Source organism: Melospiza melodia, unplaced genomic scaffold (genome assembly GCF_035770615.1).
Source record: "Melospiza melodia melodia isolate bMelMel2 unplaced genomic scaffold, bMelMel2.pri scaffold_62, whole genome shotgun sequence".
NCBI classification, from domain to species: Eukaryota; Metazoa; Chordata; class Aves; order Passeriformes; family Passerellidae; genus Melospiza; species Melospiza melodia.
This window is the reverse complement of record NW_026948801.1, coordinates 763139-774776: the sequence shown is the minus strand read 5'-3', so window position 1 is coordinate 774776 and position 11638 is coordinate 763139. Positions and strand designations below refer to the sequence as shown.

The 11638-nt window shown below is 52.3% G+C and overlaps 1 non-coding gene across 1 annotated transcript; it reads right to left on the bottom strand.

The window, feature by feature from the left end:
- Positions 1 to 9396: 9396 nt before the first annotated feature.
- On the bottom strand, positions 9397 to 9549 carry LOC134413971 (5.8S ribosomal RNA). The gene has a single exon (XR_010026626.1). It is a non-coding gene; the product is annotated as a 5.8S ribosomal RNA (ribosomal RNA).
- Between the last annotated feature and the right edge of the window lie 2089 nt (positions 9550 to 11638).

Below are 11638 nucleotides of genomic sequence, written 5' to 3'. Positions count from 1 at the left end.
ATGTGTCATAACATCAAAATTTTGGAGGCCTTTTGCAATTTTACTGGCCTCAGTACAAAGGGGGAAAAATGTCATGGCTTTTACATCAAGCCTAAAAGGGACTCGTATACCATCAATGATTGTCCCGCATGGGTGATTAATGGATCCCCCCTTAACATGATCGACCCAGGGAGCTCAAAAAGATATCTTGGCACATGGGTTGACCCTTGGACTGGCTTTGCAGATCCCAGACTATCAGAGAAGCTCACGGATTATTGGCTTCATCGGATTGGTCATTCTCCCTTAAAACCTCTTCAGAAAGTCGATATACTCAGGACTTATACCACCCCGAGACTGATATATCTGGCGGACCATACCGAAGTCAAGGTGGGCCTACTCGAATCCCTTGACCAATTGATTCGTAACACGGTTAAGGAATGGCTTCATCTTCCCCCAAGTACATGTGATGCGATCTTGTATTCGAGTTTCAAAGATGGCGGTTTAGGTCTCGATTGCTGGCGCTTATTCCAAGTATTCAGGCGCAAAGACTACACAGATTGGCCCAGTCTTTGGATGAGACTCCTGTGAATTATTTGAAGGAAATTCATCTGGAACGATTATTTGAAAAATTGTGGTTAAAAGCAGGGGGGGACACAAGAGTCCATCCCATCAATTTGGGAGCCTTTACCATTGGTAGAGTCGGAGGGCGACGATGAAGCCCGGCTGGAATGGGAAGCACCCGCCCCTAAAATGCGTTACCCAAAACCATGTAATTGGAGGAAATTAGAATTTCAAAAATGGACCCATCTGGTCTCCCAGGGCCATGGGATTGAGAATTTTGAGAATGACGAGATCAGTAACGCCTGGATAAGGCGGTTCAAGGGCATACCTCACCGTAAACTAATTACGGCCCTACAATTAAGAGCAAATGTCTATCCGACAAGGGAATTCCTGGCTAGGGGTAGACAAGAGAATGTTGTCCAATCATCTAGACATTGTGGAGCTAGGGGTAGACAAGAGAATGTTGTCCAATCATCTAGACATTGTGGAGCTAGGGTTGAGACCGTAGCCCACACTGTCGGAAACTGTGCCATCACTCAAGAAGCCAGGATCAAGAGACACAATGCCATCTGTGAAACTCTTAGCGAGGAGGCTAAGAGGGAGTGCTGAGCAGTGTTTGAGGAGCCACACCTAAGGGATGATGCAAATGAATTGTTTAAACCGGATTTGATTTTTGTTAAATGTTCCAAGGCAGTTGTGGTTGATGTGACAGCGAGGTATCAGCATTCTGATGTCTCATTGAGTGAGGCCGCCTCGGAGAAGGCAAAAAAAGTATCAGCGCCTTCACATACAAATCCAACAATTAACGAATGCTAAGGAAATTGAATATGTTGGCTTCCCCATGGGAGCCCGTGGTGAATGGTTCGGCAGGAATACTGAGTTGATGATCACCCTTGGTCTCTCTAAAACGAGGCTCGAGAGAACCGCGCGGGCCCTAGCATTCAAAGTACTCTTCGCCTCCGTTGACATTGTACATATATTTGTAAGCAAAGCAAGATCGATTGTATCTGTGTAAATATTTTGTAAATAAACAAGGCCCCTGCCCTTGACGGGTTCGCTGGACAGCGGAATCGGTTTTGGGTGGGAGGGGTTCCACCCTCATAACTGCGTCTAGCCTATATTTGGGCTATAAATTCTGATCTGGTCATCAGGTGGATGGGCCACCTTACTTAACCGGGAAAAGGAACATATACAATTCGTATGCGTTTATTAACGATGAGGGCATAGCTACTAACTGGGTGGAAGTCGCACCTCCTCGTGGTCCCGCAGGATACCCTTGTGGTAACTGAGTCGACTTCTGCCCCAGTGTGAGAGAGGTCGCATATCAGCCCTCCCTGTCATTGGACTCGCCACCCAACAATAGTTTCATGAATCGCTGAAACAAAAAGGTTGGCACAGTTAATTCACTGTTGCACAGAGCCTTTGCAACAGTCCACGGGCTGTTGTTGGACACAGTTGGTAGCTCGAGAGAGGGTCGGCTGCTAACTACTTCTACCCTCACTTGGACTTGTCAGTTTTTGCTTACCGGACCGACAAAATGGTACAATCACTGGCTTTGCGGTTTATCTCAACTGCCACTCAGACTGACCCATTACATCTAAGGGTCATTGATGCTGAATTACCATCTATGCCCTCTGTGCCCAGGGAAGAGGGATTCGATCCTGTAAGTCTGGAGGTTTGTTAACTCCAGAATTGTTACAGAAGGTGGTCTACATCATGTGGATGTTTGGGAGTTTTTGGGGCAACTCCCTGAGCCCTATGAGATCTCCCCTATGGGGATGGCCCACGATGATGCTGAGAGTGCGGTGGGAGGTACTGAAGAGCCCAAAACACCTCAGGCTGAAAGCGCAAGGGGAGGTACTCAAGAGCCCAAAACACCTGAGGCTCCTCACGGGTCTGAAGGTGACGGTACCATGCCAAGAACACCTGTCGTGTCCATGCCTGACAAACAACCATCTTGTCCTCGTTGTGAGACCCGGTTTACAAGGATGTTGGGGCTGACTGACCATCTCAAAAGGGTGCATGGGCAGAGAAAGATCACTTTCAGGTGTGCAAAATGTGGTAAACAAAATCTGAAATACCACAGTATCTCCTGTCACAAGCCACGCTGCAAGGGAATGGTGTGTGTGGCTCCCACTGGGGAATGGGTCTGTGAGGTGTGCCACCGAGGATTTGCAACTAAGATTGGCCTGGGTCAGCACAAGAGAATAAGACATCCTCTTGTGCGAAATGTGGAGCGGATTGTTGCTTCCCAACCCGAAGAGTCACCTGCCCGAAGGGCCCACAAACGGGTATGGACTGAAGAGGAAGAGGCTCCCTGGTACAACTGGACAAGTATACTGGTAAAAGGAACACCAATCAACTTAGAGCAAAGCATATTCCAACTAAAACTGCAAAGCAGATAAGGGATAAAAGGCGCCTTCTAGCGAGAGGTCCCTCCGCGAAAGATCATGAAGGACAAGTAGGTGCCACTGGGATTGAACATCCTCCCGGGTCTGCTAAGGTGCCCAAGGAGGGACAGTTAGAGCTCCAATACCGCGAGGTGATCAAAGCGGGATTATCGGTTGGCAAATTCACCGTGTATGCGGGAGGCCTTCGAGAAAATTCTTGATGGGCAAGATCCAGGTCAGGTGGTGAACGATGTGCATAATGAGTTTCTCGGTATTCTGGGCGTGCCTAGGCAAATTAAATCTATCTGTAAGGGTAGAAAGAAGCAGGCATCCCATGGCCAAAAGCATCCAAAACTCCATCAAATTGGATGCGCAAAAGAGCTATTAAGAGGGGTAAATTCTTGAGATTCCAACTGCTGTACGAGTCACATAGAAGGCGCCTCGCGCGTGTCATGCTGGACAGCACGGAAGCCTCTCAGTGCCAAGTACCATCAAGTATTGTCCACGATCACTTTAAGAGTAGGTGGGATACATCTGGTATATTTGGCGGCCTTTTGAATTTCCCTCCATTTAAGGAGGCGGATAACACCACATTCAAGGCCCAAATTACTGACAAAGAGATTGATAAGAACATGAGAGAGATGTGCAAAACCTCCGCTCCCGGGCCAGATGGGATCACTTTGGGTCAGATTATTGCAAAAGACCCAAAATTTTCCCAGTTGACTGATATCTTCAACCTCCGGCTTATCACCGGTACTGTTCCAGATGCGCTGCGGGACTGCAGGACCGTCTTGATACCCAAGTCTTCGGATGCAGAGAAGCTTGGTGATATCAATAACTGGAGGCCTATCACTATTGGTTCAGTGGTGATTAGGCTGTTTTCCAGGATCGCTACGAGGAGGCTGTCCAAAGCATGTCCCATTAACCCCCAGCAACGGGGTTTCATTTGCGCATCAGGTTGTGCCGAAAACCTCAAGTTGTTACCGCTTGTGGTAAAAAGAGCTAAGCGAGAGCATAAACATCTGGGGGTCGTGTTCGTGGACTTTGCTAAGGCATTTGACACCGTTTGTCATCAGCATATATTTCAGGGTCTGGACAAGAGTGGAGTGGATCCACACATGATGGAGTTGGTGAGGGAAATGTATCGTGATGTTAAGACGTGCATTTCCATTGGAAGAGAAAGGACAGACCCCATATACATTTGCTCAGGTGTCAAGCAAGGCGACCCCATGTCACCTTTGCTGTTCAATTTAGCGATGGACCCCCTTCTATGTAAACTCGAGAATGAAGGTGAGGGTTTCCATCACGGGGGCTCGAAAGTTACGGCCATGGCGTTTGCTGATGACTTGGTGCTGCTGAGTGACTCTTGGGAAGGCATGTGTCATAACATCAAAATTTTGGAGGCCTTTTGCAATTTTACTGGCCTCAGTACAAAGGGGGAAAAATGTCATGGCTTTTACATCAAGCCTAAAAGGGACTCGTATACCATCAATGATTGTCCCGCATGGGTGATTAATGGATCCCCCCTTAACATGATCGACCCAGGGAGCTCAAAAAGATATCTTGGCACATGGGTTGACCCTTGGACTGGCTTTGCAGATCCCAGACTATCAGAGAAGCTCACGGATTATTGGCTTCATTGGATTGGTCATTCTCCCTTAAAACCTCTTCAGAAAGTCGATATACTCAGGACTTATACCACCCCGAGACTGATATATCTGGTGGACCATACCGAAGTCAAGGTGGGCCTACTCGAATCCCTTGACCAATTGATTCGTAACACGGTTAAGGAATGGCTTCATCTTCCCCCAAGTACATGTGATGCGATCTTGTATTCGAGTTTCAAAGATGGCGGTTTAGGTCTCATCAGATTGCTGGCGCTTATTCCAAGTATTCAGGCGCAAAGACTCCATAGATTGGCCCAGTCTTTGGATGAGACTCTTGTGAATTATTTGAAGGAAATTCATCTGGAACGATTATTTGAAAAATTGTGGTTAAAAGCAGGGGGGGACACAAGAGTCCATCCCATCAATTTGGGAGCCTTTACCATTGGTAGAGTCGGAGGGCGACGATGAAGCCCGGCTGGAATGGGAAGCACCCGCCCCTAAAATGCGTTACCCAAAACCATGTAATTGGAGGAAATTAGAATTTCAAAAATGGACCCATCTGGTCTCCCAGGGCCATGGGATTGAGAATTTTGAGAATGACGAGATCAGTAACGCCTGGATAAGGCGGTTCAAGGGCATACCTCACTGTAAACTAATTACGGCCCTACAATTAAGAGCAAATGTCTATCCGACAAGGGAATTCCTGGCTAGGGGTAGACAAGAGAATGTTGTCCAATCATCTAGACATTGTGGAGCTAGGGGTAGACAAGAGAATGTTGTCCAATCATCTAGACATTGTGGAGCTAGGGTTGAGACCGTAGCCCACACTGTCGGAAACTGTGCCATCACTCAAGAAGCCAGGATCAAGAGACACAATGCCATCTGTGAAACTCTTAGCGAGGAGGCTAAGAGGGAGTGCTGAGCAGTGTTTGAGGAACCACACCTAAGGGATGATGCAAATGAATTGTTTAAACCGGATTTGATTTTTGTTAAATGTTCCAAGGCAGTTGTGGTTGATGTGACAGCGAGGTATCAGCATTCTGATGTCTCATTGAGTGAGGCCGCCTCGGAGAAGGCAAAAAAAGTATCAGCGCCTTCACATACAAATCCAACAATTAACGAATGCTAAGGAAATTGAATATGTTGGCTTCCCCATGGGAGCCCGTGGTAAATGATTTGTCAAGAATACTGAGTTGCTGTCCGCACTTAAGGGAGTGATAGCTACTCCCGCCATTTACACGCGCTTCGTTGAAGTTCTTGACTTTGACATTCAGAGCACTGGGCAGAAATCACAATGCATCAACACCCACCTCTGGCCTTCGCGATGCTTTGTTTTAATTAAACAGATTCTCGTGGTCTGCATCAATTCTAAGCCAGCTGCTAGGCGCCGGCTGAGGCGGGGCACCGGCCTGGGGAGCCCCCCCGGGAAACCTTCCCCGAACGAACCGCGGGAGCGCGTGCGCGCCATGCGGACCCCACCAGCAGGAACTGGGCGGTGGCGGCGTGTCGACAATGGCGGCCGCCACTGGGGCGCCGTACGCAGCAAGGCAGAGGGCGAGCGGAGGGGGTGGCGGGTGGCGCCCACCACAGCTGGGGCGATCCACAGGAAGGGCCCGGCGGGTGACCAGAGTCGCCGCTGCCCGCGCGCGCTCTGGTGCCCAGGCGTGCCACTCGGAGCACACTCACCCGTGCGCGGCGCCTGGTCCAGCTGCGGTGCGCGCCCAGCCCCGCTTCACGCCCCAGCCCGTCCGACCCAACCCTTAGAGCCAATCCTTATCCCAAAGTTATGGATCCGGCTTGCCGACTTCCCTTACCTACATTGTTCCAACATGCCAGAGGCTGTTCACCTTGGAGACATGCTGCGGATATGGGTACGGCCCGGCACGAGACTTACACCCTCTCCCCCAGATTTTCACAGGCCAGCGAGAGCTCACCGGATGCCGCCAGAACCGCAACGCTTTCCAAGGCGCGGGCCCCTCTATCAGGGCGAACCCATTCCAGGGCGCCTGGCCCTTCACAAAAAAAAGAGAACTCTCCCCGGGGCTCCCGCCGGCTTATCTGGGATCGGTTGCATCACCGCACTGGGCGCCTCGCGGCGCCCATCTCCGCCACTCCGGATTTGGGGATCTGAACCCGACTCCCTTTCGATCAGCTGAGGGCAATGGAGGCCATCGCCCGCCCTTTCAGAACGGCGCTTGCCTATCGCTTAGGACTGACTGACCCATGTTCAACTGCTGTTCACAAGGAACCCTGCTCCACTTTGGCTTTCAAAGCTCTCGTTTGAATATTTGCTATTACCACCAAGATCTGCACCTGCGGCGGCTCCACCCGGGCCCCTGCCCCAGGCTTCGAGGTGCACCGCCATGGCCCTCCTACTCGTCACGGCCTAGCCTCCGCAGGCATCGCACTGCCGGCGACGGCCGGGTATGGGCCCGACGCTCCAGCGCCATCCATTTTCAGGGCCAGTTGATTCGGCAGGTGAGTTGTTACACACTCCTTAGCGGATTCCGATTTTCATGGCCACCGTCCTGCTGTCTAGATCAACCAACACCTTTTCTGGGCTCTGATGAGTGTCAGCATCAGGCACCTTAACTCGGTGTTCGGTTCATCCCGCAGCGCCAGTTCTGCTTACCAAAAGTGGCCCACTGAGCATTCGCATTCCATGGCGCGGCTCCACGCCAGCGAGCCGGCCCCCTTACCCATTGAAAGTTTGAGAATAGGTTGAGATTGTTTCAGCTCCAAGGCCTCTAATCATTTGCTTTACCAGGTAAAACTGCCCATTGCCAAGTGCCAGCTATCCTGAGGGAAACTTCGGAGGGAACCAGCTACTAGATGGTTTGATTTGTCTTTCGCCCCTAGACCCGGGTCGGACGACGGATTTGCACGTCAGGACCACTACGGACCTCCACCAGAGTTTCCTCTGGCTTCGCCCTGTCCAGGCATAGTTCACCATCTTTCGGGTCCTAGCACGGACGCTCACGCTCCACCTTCCCGGCCCCGCGAAGGGGCGGTGGGCGAGATGGGCCGGTGGTGCGCCCGGGGCTACCAGGCGCAACACGCGCCCTGGGATCCCACCTCAGCCGGCACCTGCCGGCCCTCACCTTCATTGCACCGCAGGCTTTCGACAACGGCTCCTGACTCGCGCACGTGCTAGTCTTCTTGGTCTGTGTTTCAAGACGGGTCAGGTGGGTAGCCAACATCGCTGCGGACCCCGGGCGCCCCAGCGCGGCCTGTGAGCCCAGCCCAGCGGCGCCGCGCGGTCGGGGCGCACTGAGCGCAGTCCGCCCCGGTTGACAGCAGGGCCGGGGGCCAGCGAGCCCAGTCCCTGCACCCCTGCGAGAAATGCTGTGCTTTGAGGACGCTTACCCCCTGCGAGGGGAGAAGCGACGCCCCCCGCCACGGCGCTACCACGGATGGGGTTTACCCGGGCGACGGAGGGGAGGCGGAGGCGAGGACCCGCCAAACCTGCGCCAGATGAATGAAACTCGCTGGGTTGAATCCTCCAGGCAGACTGCACAGGCCCCACCCGTTTACCTCTTAACGGTTTCACACACTCTTGAACTCTCTCTTCAAAGTTCTTTTCGACTTTCCCTTACGATTCTTGTTGGTTATCGGTCTCATGCCAGTATTTAACCTTAGATGAAGTTTACCATCCGGTTTAGGCTGCATTCCCAAGCAACCTGACTCTGAGAAGCCCCGGGCCCGATGCGCTGGGGGGCCGCTACTGGCCTCACACCGTCTGCGGGCTGCGGCCTCGATCACAAGGATTTGGGTCCCCCGAGAGCGCTGCCCAGGAGGGGGGCTTCTGTACGTCACATGTCCCGTGCCCCACTGCGGGGGGAACTTCAGCCCTGGACTTTTCCCTCTTTGCTCACCATTACTGATGGAATCCTTGTTAGTTTCTTTTCCCTTGCTGACTAATTTGCTTAAATTCAGCGGCTCGCCATGTCTGATCTGAGGTTGCAAGGCCAAAGCTTGGCCACACCTCCCGGCCCATGCTGCTCCTAAAGAAGCGGCATGCCAACAGGCCAACAGCCAGCCAGCTTCTCCCACCTACTACTCTCACCTCCCTCCCCACTGGCTCCCATGCGCCAGGGGAAAACAAAGCCAGAGGTAGAGAAGCAGAGACGGAGTGCCCCATCCCAGAGACAAGAACCAAAAAGGGAGTGTGGCAGAGACAGCCCTGATGGGGGACCAGCCAAGTGGCGGCACGTGATGGCCTTGGTGGAGAGAGAGAAAAGCCATGGTGCTATTTGCACCCCGAGACCGCGACAGAAGAGGAGCAGGGCAGGTGAAGGGAGGAGGGGGTCAGAACCCCTGTCCCCGGCGCTCTCGCCTCACCTGCACACGCAGCAGCACAGCACAGTACCCCCGTGGTACCCACCCACAGACAGCCACCTGCGTGGCTGGGAGGCTACGGGTGAGGCCTGCACCTCATCTCCCTCTTGCCCCCTCTGTTCTCCCAGCCCACGGCAATGTTTTCAACGCTGTCTCTCACTCTCCTCATCTCCCACCACCACCATACCGTGGCATGGGTGCCCCAAGGACAAACTCTGCCCCAGTGGCTCACTCCAGGAGTGGGGAGCTATGGATCAGTCCCTGAGTCTGCATATAGGGGGATAAAGTCCCTGCGCGGCAACAATGACGATGACAGCCATGACGATGATGACGCCTGCTGGGTCACAGGGAAAAAATTGAGGCCGCCAAGGGAAAAGCATCCCTTGCTAAACCCCTGACCGCCTTCCCTCTGGGCACCAGCGAGCCAGCATCGTCTCCGCTGCTGACCACAGTCAACTGGCCTGCGAGGCGACGCCAGCCGCACCACTGTGGTGGCACCCGGACGGCGACTGATCGTCAAGAAATGCTCAGACGGGCGTGGCCCCGGGAGGAACCCAGGGCCGCAAGTGCATTCAAAGTGTGGATGACCAATGTGTCCTGCAATTCATACTAATTCTTGCAGCTAGCTGCATTCTTCATTAACGCATGAGCCGTGCGATCCACCGCTAAGTGTTGTCTGGCTTTTGGCACCAATCCCGCACGCGTGGAGGGGCTGGGACCACTCACATGAAGGGGCCCCTTTCTCTTGCGCTGAGGACGTGCAGGCGCGTGCCTGGCTTTGACCATCCTTACTTGATAGTCAGGAGTGCAGACATAGGAGATCCAGCCACACTGAACTGGAATTCTTCCTCAAACCTCCACACTACGGTGGCACTGAAGGAGATCTGAGCAGTCTGGGTCCCACCTGGTGCAACAATGTCTTCCTCGGGCGCAAACTTGAAGCAGAAGCCCACGTTTGCAGTTGAAGGGCTATAGGTGAAGGGAGCATCAATATCTCCTAGGTTAATCAGTTTCACCTGCAGCAGCAAGAAAGCAAAATGGAAATACATGTGGAATCTTCCCTTCTTGTGAGTTACTGTCTAATGATGCAATTAATACCCAGAAATAGCAGATGATGCTTTGAATGGCAAAAAAATACAACAGGACAAGTTCTACCTAGAAGTTTTCATGCAAAGCAGCGGCAACTCCACAGAACTGGAGTCCACAACCCTGGGGTTATCCCATGGACACAGAGCTGTGCACCTCTGATCAGCATCACCAAGTTCATTCAGACCTGGCCCTGAGAGCAACGTGGGCTGACTGCAGCTGCGTAGGGAATCACCCCAGAGCTGCTGCTGCCCCAGTGAGCACAGCTCCAACAGCACCATCTACTCATTCACCTTTTCCCATGTCACGAAAACAATACATTGATTATGAGACATCAGCATCAAAATGTATAGACAGCATCATCTTTTGGTAAGAAAACTCAGCATGTCTTTGCCTCCCACAGCCAAGCTTTTGGAAGTGTCTGGCATGATGTAGTGCCTCATTTCTACCTCTTTCAGCTGCTCTCTCTTTGGATTTTGTTGCAAACTTGACACTATTGGGGAGGAGGCAAATAGGTAGAAAAATGCTTTGCTTTATTCCCAGGAAAACTTTTCTCTTTCTAGAGCCAGAGATGCACCAAGGCTGAAGTGTGGTGAGGGACTGGTCAGCAAGGGAAAGAACTCCCAAGCCCTTTGCAAGGGCCAGCACTGAGCCAGGAGGCTGGATGGCTTTCCTGTGACTTGCAACAATAAGCAGGAGACACTTGACTGGAAGCTGTCTGCAGTTGACTGAAGCTCAAAGGCAGCCAGTTTGTTCCAGCTGCTTCTGAACAGCCCAGTCCAAAGGTGCCTTGTGTCTGGCACTGCCACAAAAGCCTCTGAACATCCCCTTTAGACCCAGGCTTCGTTTCATATGCCAAGGGGTTGTTTTGCAGCAAGCCTCCCAGCTGATTCCCAAAGAAGGAACTGGGGCTTCATGAACAACAGACACACCTTTCAGACCCTCCCAGATTTCACCAGTAGATCAAATATTCCCTGCTCGCAACTGCCCAGGTCGGCAGCAATTCCACACTTCCACCAGGCTTGCTCTGCCTCAGGAGCCATCAGGATCCACCCCAAGCCTTCTGCTCACCTCATAGATGTGGGGGGTGTCGATAGAAATGTTCCCAAGGTTCACAGTAGGAGAGCTGAATTCTACCAAGGGTCCTTGGCCTTCCCCTGAGAGGTGCAGGGGCAGCCTGCTCTCACAGCCTGGGGAGAGATGTCTATTGCACTACAATCATTCCCTCTGTTATACTGTATTTTCCAGGCTGCCTCAGTGCTAGACCCTGACTTTGAGCTGGATGCAACTAGCTCCTGATGCTGCAGGAGAGGATATGGACCCTCCTCTTCCCTCAGCCTTGGGGCTGACTTCTAATTTCTAACCCATTCCTTGGGCTGCTTTCCAATTTCAGCCACCAGTCTGCTGAGTTTCAAACATCTCTGCTGCCTTGTAGTGACAGGCCAAGGAGTTACAGGTATAAATTGAAAGAAAGGAAATTTAGGTTAGATATTAGGAAGAAATTTTTACTCTGAGGGTGGTGAGACACTGGAGCAGGTTCCCCAGGGCTGTTGTGGAGGTTCCAGCCCTGAAAGTGTTCCAAGCCAGGCTGGATGGGGCTTGGAGCTACCTGCTCTAGGGGGAGGTGTTCCTGCCCAGAGGCCTTTAAGTCCATTCCATCTTTAACATACTCTGGTT